The sequence below is a fragment of the Lithobates pipiens genome, unplaced genomic scaffold, assembly GCF_037356315.1.
Source record: "Lithobates pipiens isolate NorthernLeopardFrog02 unplaced genomic scaffold, aLitPip1_a1.2 Scaffold_1, whole genome shotgun sequence".
Lineage (NCBI taxonomy): Eukaryota > Metazoa > Chordata > Amphibia > Anura > Ranidae > Lithobates > Lithobates pipiens.
The window spans coordinates 226,405,738-226,418,821 of record NW_027507685.1 but is presented as its reverse complement, the minus strand read 5'-3'; positions in this window follow the sequence as shown (position 1 = coordinate 226,418,821).

Sequence of the window (13,084 nt, the reverse complement as noted above, 5' to 3'; positions counted from 1 at the left end):
TAATTGATATCACCCGCCAGGTGATCAGGGGGTTAAACCTTTATTGGGTAATAAATGGTGGGTGCCCTGATGCTATAAAAAGCAAACTAACTAACCAGAGTCACCCGTAACACTTATACGGTGATCACTTACTTTCTCTGTTCTCCTCTCAGTCCGGTCAAAAAGACCGCCCCAAGGAGAATGAAATCACTTCCTCCCTGCCTGTGTATACTATACACAGTGGGGGAAGCTTCTCATTCGCCAGGAGCGATCGAGGGGGGATGGCCAGAAACCAACGGCCATCCCCTCATCCCGGATCGCTCCTGCAGTGAAACGGACCGCCGCATCCAGCGGGAGGGGGTCTGGTCGGACCCCCCACCCGCTTGAAGGCGAGCACGTACATGTACGTGCTTGTGCCTGTCGGTACCATTGCGCCGACGTACATTGCCATGTGGTGGTCCTTAAGTGGTTAATCAGCCTGGTTCCCAGCTATGCATTGTTTTGCATGCAGCACTGAGGGCTATACTCTGGATCTTGCTTTGCAATTAGTACATGTCACTTCTGGTTCAGCTGAGACAGTTTATCTAATCAGATGGGTATAAAACACTGCCTCACTCTGAGGACTGGGTCAGTTCATTGTCTCTGGTATTGCCAAAGGTGCCTGTGTTCTTGGTTTCAAGTGGCAGTGTTCCAAGACTGACCCTGGCTTCTGGAATCCCTGACTACAGCTTCACCTTGACGACCCTTTGCTAAATTCTTGACAAGCCCCTGTGCACAGATTCACAGCCTAGGTAGCTTTTTACTTTGTTGCCGTGGGCTGTGAGTATTTGCATGAGTGAGCATACATCTCTGCACTATGGACTCCAACCAAGGTAAGTCCTTACAGTAAGACAGCAGAAACCATATGTGCACTGTAACATGATGGCAAATAATGCTGGAAAGGGAAATGAGAATATGGACTCAGTAGTTCTTGCTATCAGCAGCTTTAAACCTGTCCACTTTGTTCAATATTAGTTGTTCTAAAGGTCAGTCCTTGGTCCAATAACTTGGTTCTGGAGTTTTGCACATGCTACTGTGTTCTGACACCATCTCAATGTTTTATTGATATGATCTTTTTTTCATAAAACTTTTCTAATTGATATTTATTAGGCTAAAGGTTTAGGGTTGTAAAGTTAGTTTTCAGATTAGAGGTTAGGTGTGTGTGTGTTGAAGGGGAATTCCTGCTTACACCCCACTAGCCTTAAATATTAGCTTTTCAGAAGATCTTGAGTATCAAAACTATGTGTTTTTGTTATTTTTTAATAATACAGGTACTTGCTCATCTCATTTATTTTTATTTTTTTATACCAAAGAGAAGATACAAATCCATTGCTGAGATGACTGTGGATTAGGGATTAGCCAATGGTTCGGTCCAATCCTAGGTTTGGCTTGAACCTTCGCTGCTCAGCCCTGTGTTTGGCAGAAGCTAAAAATCATATACAGAAGCATATTTCTATCATTTTTTTTTATATATGACAACTTCCTGCTGTCAATGGTTCCTAAATAAGTGCTGCATCTGTAGCAACTACTGTCGGTAGTTGACTCACATGACTGGGAATACTTGGCCACATAAGCAAAGCAGGGACATCACTGCCCAAATTATGTCACCACTATCTCCAACATTTCTCTTTTTATAAAGCTGATGACAGCTCGGTGAGCTGTTGTTTGGCTAGGAGTACCTTTTGGTAAAGTCATGTGCGCCACGTCCATCAGATTCCTTCTTTTGGGGAGTTTTTTTTTTTTTTTTTTTTTTTGAGCGGGATACTTTGTATCTTTTAGTCTACCACTTGCAAAACAAATGCACAGAAGTACATGCAGAAACCCCTCTGGGACATTTAAGGCAGGACCACAGTTGGTCTAAAAGGCCATATGGTCTTCCCATATGATTTTATACTCCTTCATGTTATTGTTAATTGTAGGGGTCCTTGTGGATGCATAGTAGGCCACTCATGTGCCCTTCTGCCTGCCCTTTGAAGAGTGATGTAGATCAGCCCCATTTGATAGGACCGATGTCTGTTCAAAGACCTCTTTAATGCATGTATATTAACCACTTCCCGACCGCCGCACGACGATGTACGTCGACAGAATGGCACGGGCAGGCATAAGGGCGTACATGTACGTCCCTGCCTTCCCACGGGTCGGGGGCCCGATCGGGCCCCCGCCCGGTGCCTGCGGCGGTCGGTATTCGTTCAGGAGCGATCCCGGACGAGGGGGCAGCCATTCATTCATGGCCACCCCCTCGCGATCGCTCCCGACGAATAGAAATCGTTCGTGACCTCACTTCCTCTCCTGTAATGTAAACACAGGAGAGGAAGTGATGTATTCTCTCCTCCGTGTCGGTATTTTTCGTTCCGACACCGAGGAGAGAGGATCGGTGAGTTGCACCAACACGTCACTACACAGTAGAACATGCCAGGCACACTCGCACCCCCCCAATTACCCCTGCCCCCCAGTCACAGTGACACCAATGTCATTTTTTTTTTTTTTTTTTTTTTTTGCATTGGTGTAATTTGTGACTGTAATAACTGTTAGGGTTAGCCCCATTTAGTTCTAATGTACCCCCCTAACCCCCCCAATAAAGGTTTAACCCCGTGATCACCCCCCGTCGCCAGTGTCACTAAGGCTGGGTTCACATTGCAGCGGTTTATGAGAACGAATGTGATTCGCACCGCACTGCAGTGCAAATCACATCCGATCTCTGTGCGATTCGAGTTCAGCCATACAGATAGTATGGCTGAATTCGCATCGCACCCGCCGCAAATTCGCACGGGACCCTTTTTTTGGCCCGCAGCAGAATCGGATCGCATGGGTGTTCACACCATGCGATCCAAGTTTGCAGATCGCACTGCGATATGCGAACTGATCTGGGGGTGTCATTAACATTTCACTGACACTCCCAGCAATTCGCATAGGGCAGTGTGAACTGCCGCCGGGAGGCATGTGATGCGGGAACCCGCCGCGGATTCGTGGCGTTCCCGCATCGCTCCAGTGTGAACCCAGCCTAATAAGCGATCATTTTTCTGATCGCTGTATTAGTGTCACAGGTGACGCTAGTTAGGCAGGTAGGTATTTAGGTTCGCCGCAGCTTTTTATAGCGCCAGGGACCCCCATATACTACCGCATAAAGCCCCCTGATTGCCCCCTAGTTAACCCTTTCACCAGTGATCACCATATAACTGTTACAGGTGACGCTGGTTGGTTAGTTATTTTTTTTATAGTTTCAGGGCACCCGCCATTTATTACCTAATAAAGGTTTAACCCCCTGATCACCCGGCGGGTGTCATTTGTGACTGTAATAACTGTTAGGGCAGTTAGGGTTAGCCCCCTTTAGTTCTAAGGTACCCCCCCAATAAAGGTTTAACCCCTTGATCACCCCCCGTCGCCAGTGTCACTAAGGCTGGGTTCACATTGCAGCGGTTTATGAGAACGGATGTGATTCGCACTGCAGTGCAAATCACATCCGATCTCTGTGCGATTCGAGTTCAGCCATACAGATAGTATGGCTGAATTCCCGCCGCACCCGCCGCAAACTCGCACGGGACCCTTTTTTTGGTCCGCAGCAGAATCGGATCGCATAGGTGTTCATACCATGCGATCCAAGTTTGCAGATCGCACTGCAATATGCGAACTGATCTGGGGGTGTCATTAACATTTCACTGACACTCCCAGCAGTTCGCATAGGGCAGTGTGAACTGCCGCCAGGAGGCATGCAATGTGGGAACCCGCCGCGGATTCGTGGCATTCCCGCATCGCTCCAGTGTAAACCCAGCCTAATAAGCGATCGTTTTTCTGATCGCTGTATAAGTGTCACAGGTGACGCTAGTTAGGCAGGTAGGTATTTAGGTTCGCCGCAGCTTTTTATAGCGCCAGGGACCCCCATATACTACTGCATAAAGCCCCCTGATTGCCCCCTAGTTAACCCTTTCACCAGTGATCACCATATAACTGTTACAGGTGACGCTGGTTGGTTAGTTATTTTTTTTATAGTTTCAGGGCACCCGCCATTTATTACCTAGTCTCACTAGTGTACCCCTAAATTTAGGGGTGTCTACTTTCCAAAATGGGGGTCATTTGGGGGGGGGGGGGGGTTTGTGCCATCTTGGCATTTTATGGCCTTCAAAACTGTAACGCCCTTAGAAAGCCTGAAGGCGGTGCTTGGTTTTCGGGGCCCCGTACGCGGGTAGGCTCCCAAAAAGTCCCACATATGTTGTATCCCCGTACTCAGGAGAAACAGCAGAATTTATTTTGGGGTGTCATTTCACATATACCCATAGCATGTGTGAGCAATATATCATTTAGTGACAACTTTGTGTAAAAAAAAAAAAAAAAAAAAAAAAAATATTCAATGGGCTCAACATGCCACTTATCAATTTCCTTAGGGGGTCTACTTTCCAAAATGGGGTCATTTGGGGGGGGTTTTGTACTGCCCTGCCATTTTAGCACCTCAAGAAATGAGATAGGCAGTCGTAAACTAAAAGCTGCGTAAATTCCAGAAAACGTACCTTAGTTTGTAGATGTGACAACTTTTGCGCAAACCAATAAATATACAATTATTGACTTTTTTTTTTACCAAAGACATGTGGCTGAATACATTTTGGCCTAAATGTATGACTAAAATTGAGTTTATTGGATTTTTCTAATAACAAAAAGTAGAAAATATCATTTTTTTTCAAAATTTGCGGTCTTTTTACGTTTATATCGCAAAAAATAAAAATCGCAGAGGCAATCAAATACCATCAAAAGAAAGCTCTATTTGTGGGAAGAAAAGGACGCAAATTTTGTTTGGGTACAACATTGCATGACCGCGCAATTACCAGTTAAAGCAGCGCAGTGCCAAATTGTAAAAAGACCTCTGGTCATTGACCAGCAAAATGGTCCGGTCTGAAAGTGGTTAAGTGTTTTACACCGTTACAAATCATCTTCGGAAACATGTTGGGATTCATCAAAGTATTTCACCTGGTTTGACTAAACTACCATTGTTGGCACTGGCAGTTTCTTGGGTGCTTTTTGATGTATAGGTATTGATATCATTGTATAAGATTGTTCTACAGATACAAGTGTGCTTGATGTGATTCTATTTATTTTTTTATTATTATTGTATGTTATAATAAAAATTTGACATTTGCCTTTTAGACCAATTTGATATGTGGTTCTGCCTTAAAAGTCCCAGAAGGGTTTCTGCGTGCATATCTTTTAGTTCCTGATATATAGGATATTGGCAGTATAACTTTCACTAGACTCAACTCTTGTACACTTTTTGAGGTCAAGCACTTTGGAAGGATGGTATATGAGGGCCCCCTTTATTTTTAAAGGGGCTTACAGATTCCAATAAGCCGCCCACCACCCAAAAATCCCCACAACCACTGGGCCGAAGTCAATCAATATGGCGTTAAGGTGCTTGTAACGAACCGTCTTGCACCCAGCTTGGGTAGATCCATCGATGTATAGCTTCATCCACTGTAGTACCAGGTATTATCACTGAGCAACCAATAACTAGACAAAACTAGCTTGGGTACAAACTGGAACTCACTTTATTGTAAATTCACAAAGAACTTCTAACATACAAGCTTGGCTCGTATTGCCCTAGTAATGTAAACTGTAAACAGTAGTCTCATTAGCACATCTACAGAACAACTAGTCATCTAGACCAGCCTAGGTGACTCATGTCACTACCCAACCAGGCAATGCTTTGATTAACCAGTTCCCGACCAGCGCACGCCGATGTACGTTGGCAGAATGGCACGGGCAGGCAAATGGGCGTACAGGTACGTCCCTTTAAATTTGCCGTCCTGCCATCGGGAGCGCGTCGCCGGTGGTGTGCTCCTGTTCTGGTCGGGACCCCCGTGAGTCCGGTCACGGTTACCGCGGACTCTGCGGGCATACCCGCAACCGTCTCACGGGGCGGCCGAATGAAGAAATGCCGTTGTAAACAGCATTTCTCCATTCTGCCTAGCAACTAGTGACGCTGATCTCTGCTCCATGTGATTGGAGCAGAGGTCAGTGTTCACTAAATGAAAGCCCAGCCCCCAACAGTTAGTAACACACCCCTAGGAACACTTAACCCCTACACTGCCACCCACTGGTTAACCCCTTCACTGCCAGTGTCATTTACACAGGAATCACTGCATTTATATAGCAGTGATTGCAGTATAAATGACAATGGTCCCAAAAATGTCTGATGTGGCCGCCATAATGTCGCAGTCACAATAAAAATCGCTGATCGCCGCCATTACTAGTAAAAAAAAAAAAATTATTAATAAAAATGCCCTAAAACTATCCCCTATTTTGTAAATGCTATAACTTTTGCGCAAACCAATCAATCGCTTCTTGCGATATTTTTTGAAAAAATAAAAATTGTAGAAGAATACGCATCGGCCTAAACTGAGGGGGGAAAAAATGTTTTTTTTATGTATTTTTGGGGGATATTTATTATAACAAAAAGTAAAAAAGAATGCGTTTTTTTTTTTTCAAAATTGTTCCTCTATTTTTGTTTATAGCGAAAAAAATTAAAACCGCAGAGGTGATCAAATACCACCAAAAGAAAGCTCTATTTGTGGGAAAAAAAGGACATCAATTTTGTTTGGGAGCCATGTCGCACGACCGCGCAATTGTCAGTTAAAGCGAGGCAGTGCCGAATCGCAAAAAGTGGTCTGGTCTTTGACCAGCAAAATGGTCCGGTCTGTAAGTGGTTAAACAGTAAACCCACCACCCCCCCCCCCCCCACCGATACTATCCAGCACCAGTCTACAACCGTCTGGGACAAAGCTCATACAATGTTCCAGCAGTCTGAAAAGGTGAAGTTTATTTATCTTCATAGATTACTTGAGCGATATTGTTGATAAATATTTCTATCTCAAGTGGAGAAGCCATTCCAACCCAGTCTGCAGTAGGGACACCATATTCCCTCTGACCATTAACCGCTTGCCAACTGTTTCACGCCAATATACGTTGCCAGAATGGCTCTTCTGAGCGAAACCCTGTATGTGGACATTGTACCCTTACGAGCTGCATGATCGCAGGCACGAGCGCCAGCCCTGCTGAGAAATTATGCAAACTTGTTCCAGGTTTTCGCATAGATGTTGTTAGTAAAGTGCCTTCTCACACTCCGCAAGGTAGAGATCATCCTGGAGCAGGCTAGGTTCTCAAGCTTTCCCTATCAGTCTTCCTGTTTGCAGCCACGGCCTGGGTATGTGCAAAGGGGAATTGGCTTCTGTCTCGTGAGATGACTGGTCACAAAAACTCAAGGCCCTCATTGTCAAAATGACAAAAGGACGGCACCTAAAAGAGGAAGATGCAGATCAGCTGGGAATGAAGATGGCCAAAAAGCTAGAGGGGTTTTTAAACTAGGCGAAGGGGGGAGGGTCCAGAGATAGTCAGCGTGGACCATATTCCAGAGAGTAATATTAGTGGTAGGGTAAACAAAGCACATAAACCCAATGTAAGTATATAGTAGCAAGCCCTAGTTGCAATCTTGGAACACCCAAGAGGATGGTATTTGACTGGTCAAAATATATTAATGCATTTAAGTGTTTGTTCACCAATGCCAGAAGTCTGCCAAGCAAAATGGGTGAGTTGGAAGCTCTGGTGCATCAGGAGATCTATGATGTAATCAGCATTGCTGAAACTTGGCTTAAGTCCTCACATGACTTGGCTATTAATATTCCTGGCTATGCGCTTTCGGAAAGACGGAGTAAAAAGGAAAGGAGGAGTCTGTATGTGAGAAGTGATCTCAAAGCAAGTGTGAAAGAGGACCTGGTGGATGGAGTTTGAGTCTGAATCATTATGGGTGGAACTGCATACAGATGTGCGTAGTTCAAAGTTAAATATTGGAGTTTGTTATTGACCACCCAATGTTAATGAGGAGGTGGAGACTCGGCTCCTTGCACAGATGGAAAGGGCTGCAAGGGCTGGGACGATGATGGGGGGGGGGGGGGATTTTAACTACCCAGAAATTGACTGGAGTAATGGCACTGCTGGGACAGTCAAAGGGCAAACATTTATAAACCTATTACAGGACAATTTTATGGTCCAGTTTATTGAGGCCCCAACTAGAAATTATGCTCTGTTGGACCTGGTAATCGCAAACCATGCAGAGCGTATTCCTAATGTTCAAATAAAGGAACACCTGGGTAGCCGTGACCATAACATGATTTCATTTGATGTTGGCTGTAAGCCAAAATCACATATGGGAAAGATAAAAACACTTAATTTCAAGAGCAAATTTTCCAAGGATGAGGGTTGCTCTCCAGGACTGGGAGAGAATATTGGCATCAATGGGCACAGAACAGAAATGGGAATTCTTCAAAAAAGAATGTTTGAACTCACTGCAAAGCATATTCCCATGGGCAATAAGTTTAAAAGGCTAAAAAAAACCTATGTGGCTCACAGCCAAAGTTAAAAAAACTATAAGAAAAGAGCTTTTATAAAAATGAAGGAACACTAGTGTAATTTAAATGTTACAAAATATAACAGAATATGTCAAAAGGAAATCGAGGATGCAAAAATTTAAAAACGAAAGACAGATTGCAAAAGATAGTAGGACAAACCCCAAAAAATTCTTCACATATATTAATAGTGAAAAAGGTCAAGTATGAGCATGTAGGCCCTTTACAAAATAATCCAGAGTGGGTGACTGGGGACGAAGAGAAGGCTAATTTATTAAATACTTTCTTCAGCTCTGTGTATACAAAGGAGCATGGGGGAGCTCATGTCCATAATGAGGGTGGTAGCGACACAGCCCCAAATCCACAATGGCTCAAGTGATACGGTCCAGAAATATTTAGACAGAATAAAGGTGGATAAAGCACCTGGACCTAATGGCATCCACCCACGGATCCTATAAGAATTGAGCTCTGCAATTTCAAAGCCATTGTATCTAATTTTTAGGGACTCATTAATGACAGGAATATTACCACTGGATTGGCGCAGGGCCAATGTGGCGCCTATATTTAAAAAGGGAACAAAGTCTTTACCAAGTAACTATAGACCTGTTAGTTTATCTTCTATCGTTGGAAGATACTGGAGAGATTAATAAAAGACCACATAGATGGGTTCTTGCAGGAAAAAAATATTTTAAGCAACAGACAGCAGGGATTCATGAAAGACAGAAGTTATCAGACAAACCTGATTTCTCTTTATGAGGTGGTAAGTAAAACCTTGGTAGCGGTGGATGTGGTATACTTGGACTTTGCAAAAGCGTTTGATACAGTTCTGCAAACTCTGTTCATGTATAAGGTAAAATCTACAGGTTTGGAGATATCAGTTTGTAAATGGATAGAAAACTGGCTAAAAGACAGAATTCAGAGAGCAGTAGTTAATGATTCTTACTCTGAATGGTCTAAGGTTATCAGTGGTGTACCTCAAGGTTCAGTGCAGGGACCCTTACTTTTTAATATCTTTTAGAAATTATATTGGGTCTGGGATCATATTTGTTGGAAAATATATAGGGTAGATTGCAGATCCACATCCACAGAGAGAATCAAGGCATTTGTCCCCTCTGCCTTAGTGTCATGAAAAGGTCCACCCGTTGGTGGCGCTGTTGGTCTCTTGGATTGCAGTACCGTTATCCACCAGCGGGTGTCTTCTAACACCCAGGGCCTGTAATAAGAGGACCTACCTCCTGGTGGCACTGCTGGATCCTTGGGCTGTAGTACCGGTGCTGACCAGCAGGAGTACTCTGGCAGTGTGGAGCAGACAGCACCTTCTGCGCTCAGCTGTTTCATAGTTAGTACGGTTGAATAAAGACACCAGTCCATCCAGTTCAACCTGAGTGAGTGTCTACAATTGTTTCTATCCCTGTACATTGCACACTCACATCAGTCCCTACCTTCAAGGAACCCACAATCCAAGGTCCCTATTCATATACTAGGGCCAATTTTGGACAGAAGCCAATTAACCTACCTGCATGTCTTTGGATTGTGGGAGGAAACCAGAGTGCCCGGAGGAAACCCACGCAGGCACAGGGAGAACATGCAAACTCCAGGCAGGTGGTGTTGTGGTTGAGATTTGAACCAGTGACACTTCTTACTGCTAGGTGAGAGTGCTAACCACTACACCACTGTGCCGCCCTGTTACATGAGGTTAATCATTGGTAGTCTTATAAATACCCGGCAAGCCCTCACATGCTTGCCTTGGTATCGCTTTCTCCATGTGCCCTGACCTTGTTGCCTGTACTCGGACCTTGAGCCTGTATCTACCTGAGCCCATCCTGGACCTGTCCCTCTTGTCTCCTGTTACCTAAAGATCCCTTCTCTGCAGCCCATCCATCCGTCCTCTCCCTCTCCTGCTGGTTCCCCATCCTTACCCATCTACTGATTCCCCAGTGTATGACCTCGGCCTGGCTTTTGCTTACGACTCTGGTATTTCCCATTTATTGTATATATTGTTGTTTGTGGTTGGTAGTGCACTGTTTGTTTTTCACTTTCTTGTCACTTATAATAAACACTATTGTTTCACTTGCATGCGTTTTTGGGTTTCCTCTGTGCAGTCCACACAGTCCGGTCTAATAATTCCCTGATGCTTAGGGGGATACCGGAATCAGTTCCGCACCCCAAGTTTGAAATTGCTGTGAGAAGCAATGTAGTCTGTCTGTGGTTGGCCCCTCCTGTGGACTAGCTCAGAAGACCTACAGTGTAGGGCTCACCCGTGCTCTGGAAAGTTTGCATGATGGTCTGTGTTCAAGTCCCCTTGGAGGTAAACTGCTTTTGGAATTTGCTGGTGGTTTCCTGACCCCCAACAGCATGGGATTCAACTTTCTTAATAACTTATTGCCACAAGTCCCTCCTTGGTGATTTAATATAGGCAGCTCCTGACATGCTGTTCAACTGCAGAGAGACTGATCTTCCCTTAATTCTGTGTTGTAAGGCAAAAGGGGCTAAAGAAGCTGCTTGGATTTATAGGGTATTTTAAGACTACCCTGCTTGGCTTGGAATCTCCCATTGGACTGAACCGACGGTTTCTCGCAGTGGGCCTTCCAGGCTATCTTTGCAGAGATGAATAGTAATTGTGATCTAGTCTGATGTTTTCTAATGGGGCAACTTCATCAGATTCTCCCTCTTCAGCCACCACTGTAAACTCATACTGAGTGACAATTAATAAGTGTGCCAGACTCCATTTCCTCTATTGTGCTAAGAAACCCAGCTCAAACTGTCAAAATCAGAGCACCCAAGGGATTATTGGTATGACAACACTGTGTTTCAAAGATTGAAGCACTGAGAAATGGTCAAACAAGTGGAGATTACTATCACCGGCATTCTTTCTTTGACTGCCACTATTTTCTCTGATGGAAGCCGAACAGAGGAGTTGGCAGAGTAGCTCCCGGCATACTAACTATTCAGTTCGAGAGCGTTAATAAACCAGCCATATCATCACAGGGTGTTTATGAGAATCTCTTGGTGTATCAGCAATTGTTTCAGACTTCTGGATAGAAGAATAATGTTGTCCAGAGAACAGAGCACCCAGAGAACTTGTTCTGAGTGGAGCTAACACTGCTTTGAGAACCCTCTGAACAGTCGGAGACCTGCATAGGCCAAAAGCCAGACTGTTAAACTGGAAATGTGTCTAGCCAATTGCAAGCTTACCAATCACGAAAGTAATCGTGAAAATCCAAAAATAGCATTTTGCCATCTGGCTGCGCTGGTTTAATGGACTTCATTTTGGGGGATAAAAAAAGTTTAACGTCGTCAGATCGACAACCAGACACTAGCAACCATCCCTTACAAACTACATACAGGATTGAATTGAAGCCTGTATATTCTTTTCCTGAATGGAATCAGGACAAACCCCCACCCTGGTCTGATATGTAATGTATGTATTATAGCAACCCATTTGTCTAGAAGAATGGAACCTGCTGAGAGGAGGAACATTCCCTATCCCTTTTCTTCCCATCTTGTGGGAGCAGGATGGACTCCCTGTCACTCCTGGTATGGCTGTGTTAAGTTTCCTACTCACACAGATTTCCTGTTACAAGGTATTTTACACTGAACTTGCCTGAGAAAACAAACGCAGCCCAATGTTACGACGTTTGTATCTACTGTAGGTGGGGATTAAAGCGATGCTATCCAATCTCTGAGAATAAAACCTTATAGACAAAGGAGATTTTCTCTCCGGCCTTTGCTGTTCTGAAGAAGGAGTGAATATGACTTTACCCATACAATTGGCCTGGATACATAGTTCAGTGGAGGGAAAACTGAAGCCAAACAGTTCAAGGCCTTCCTCTGATGAAGAGGACCTACTACTGTCCACTCACCACAGTAGAGGAACTAAGTCAGTTAACACCACCTGCCGAGGTGCCAGGATGCACTTCTAGTGATGGGCAACTAGAAGGGGTCTGCCTGGCCAAAATAATTGAAATAAGTACAGCATAAAATCTCACTCAGCCCTTTTCAATAACAATGATATTTGAGTGTTACCTGTCAACTGCGAACGCCTCCAGGCAGTCTTTACTTACCAACCTATTGGGCATAGGTATTGCGCCACAGGTGCTGCAAGACCTTTGCTGGGATGTTAGTGTTGCTCTGGGATAATAGAAGCAATAAGGCATCATCTTTGGAACTTTCCCCTTGACTGGGAGCGGCCTTTGAGGCTACATGCTTCCAAAGAATGTCTGCCTTCTGTGGCTCTTGAACTTGGAGTATGCGCATGTGGGGCTGAAAAAAATTTCAAAGCAATCCGCAAAGTGAGGCACTCTTTTCCTGAAACTTACCTTATGATGGTCTCTCATGTTTGAATTTGAGGGTCTTGTATGGTAACTGACTCAAGCTTTGAGGACAAATATAGGATTGGCAGCTGGGAAAAAAAGGATAGCTGAAAAGGAACATGGCATCAGAGAGCGAAAGGTTTAGAGCTGAAAGAGAAAAATATACATTGGTAACCAAAATAAATAAATGAGTGTTCCTTTTTTGTTTCAGGTATAGCACAAAAAAAAAAAAAAAAAAAAAAAAAACAGCAGGGGGCATTGAAGGAAAGCTCACCTGTCCCAGGAAGCAGAGGGATGAGCAATCCAGAGCCAGGCAAAGGAGGCTCTGCCTGACCAAACCTCCAGGGCCATTTGAACCCCTCCAATTAT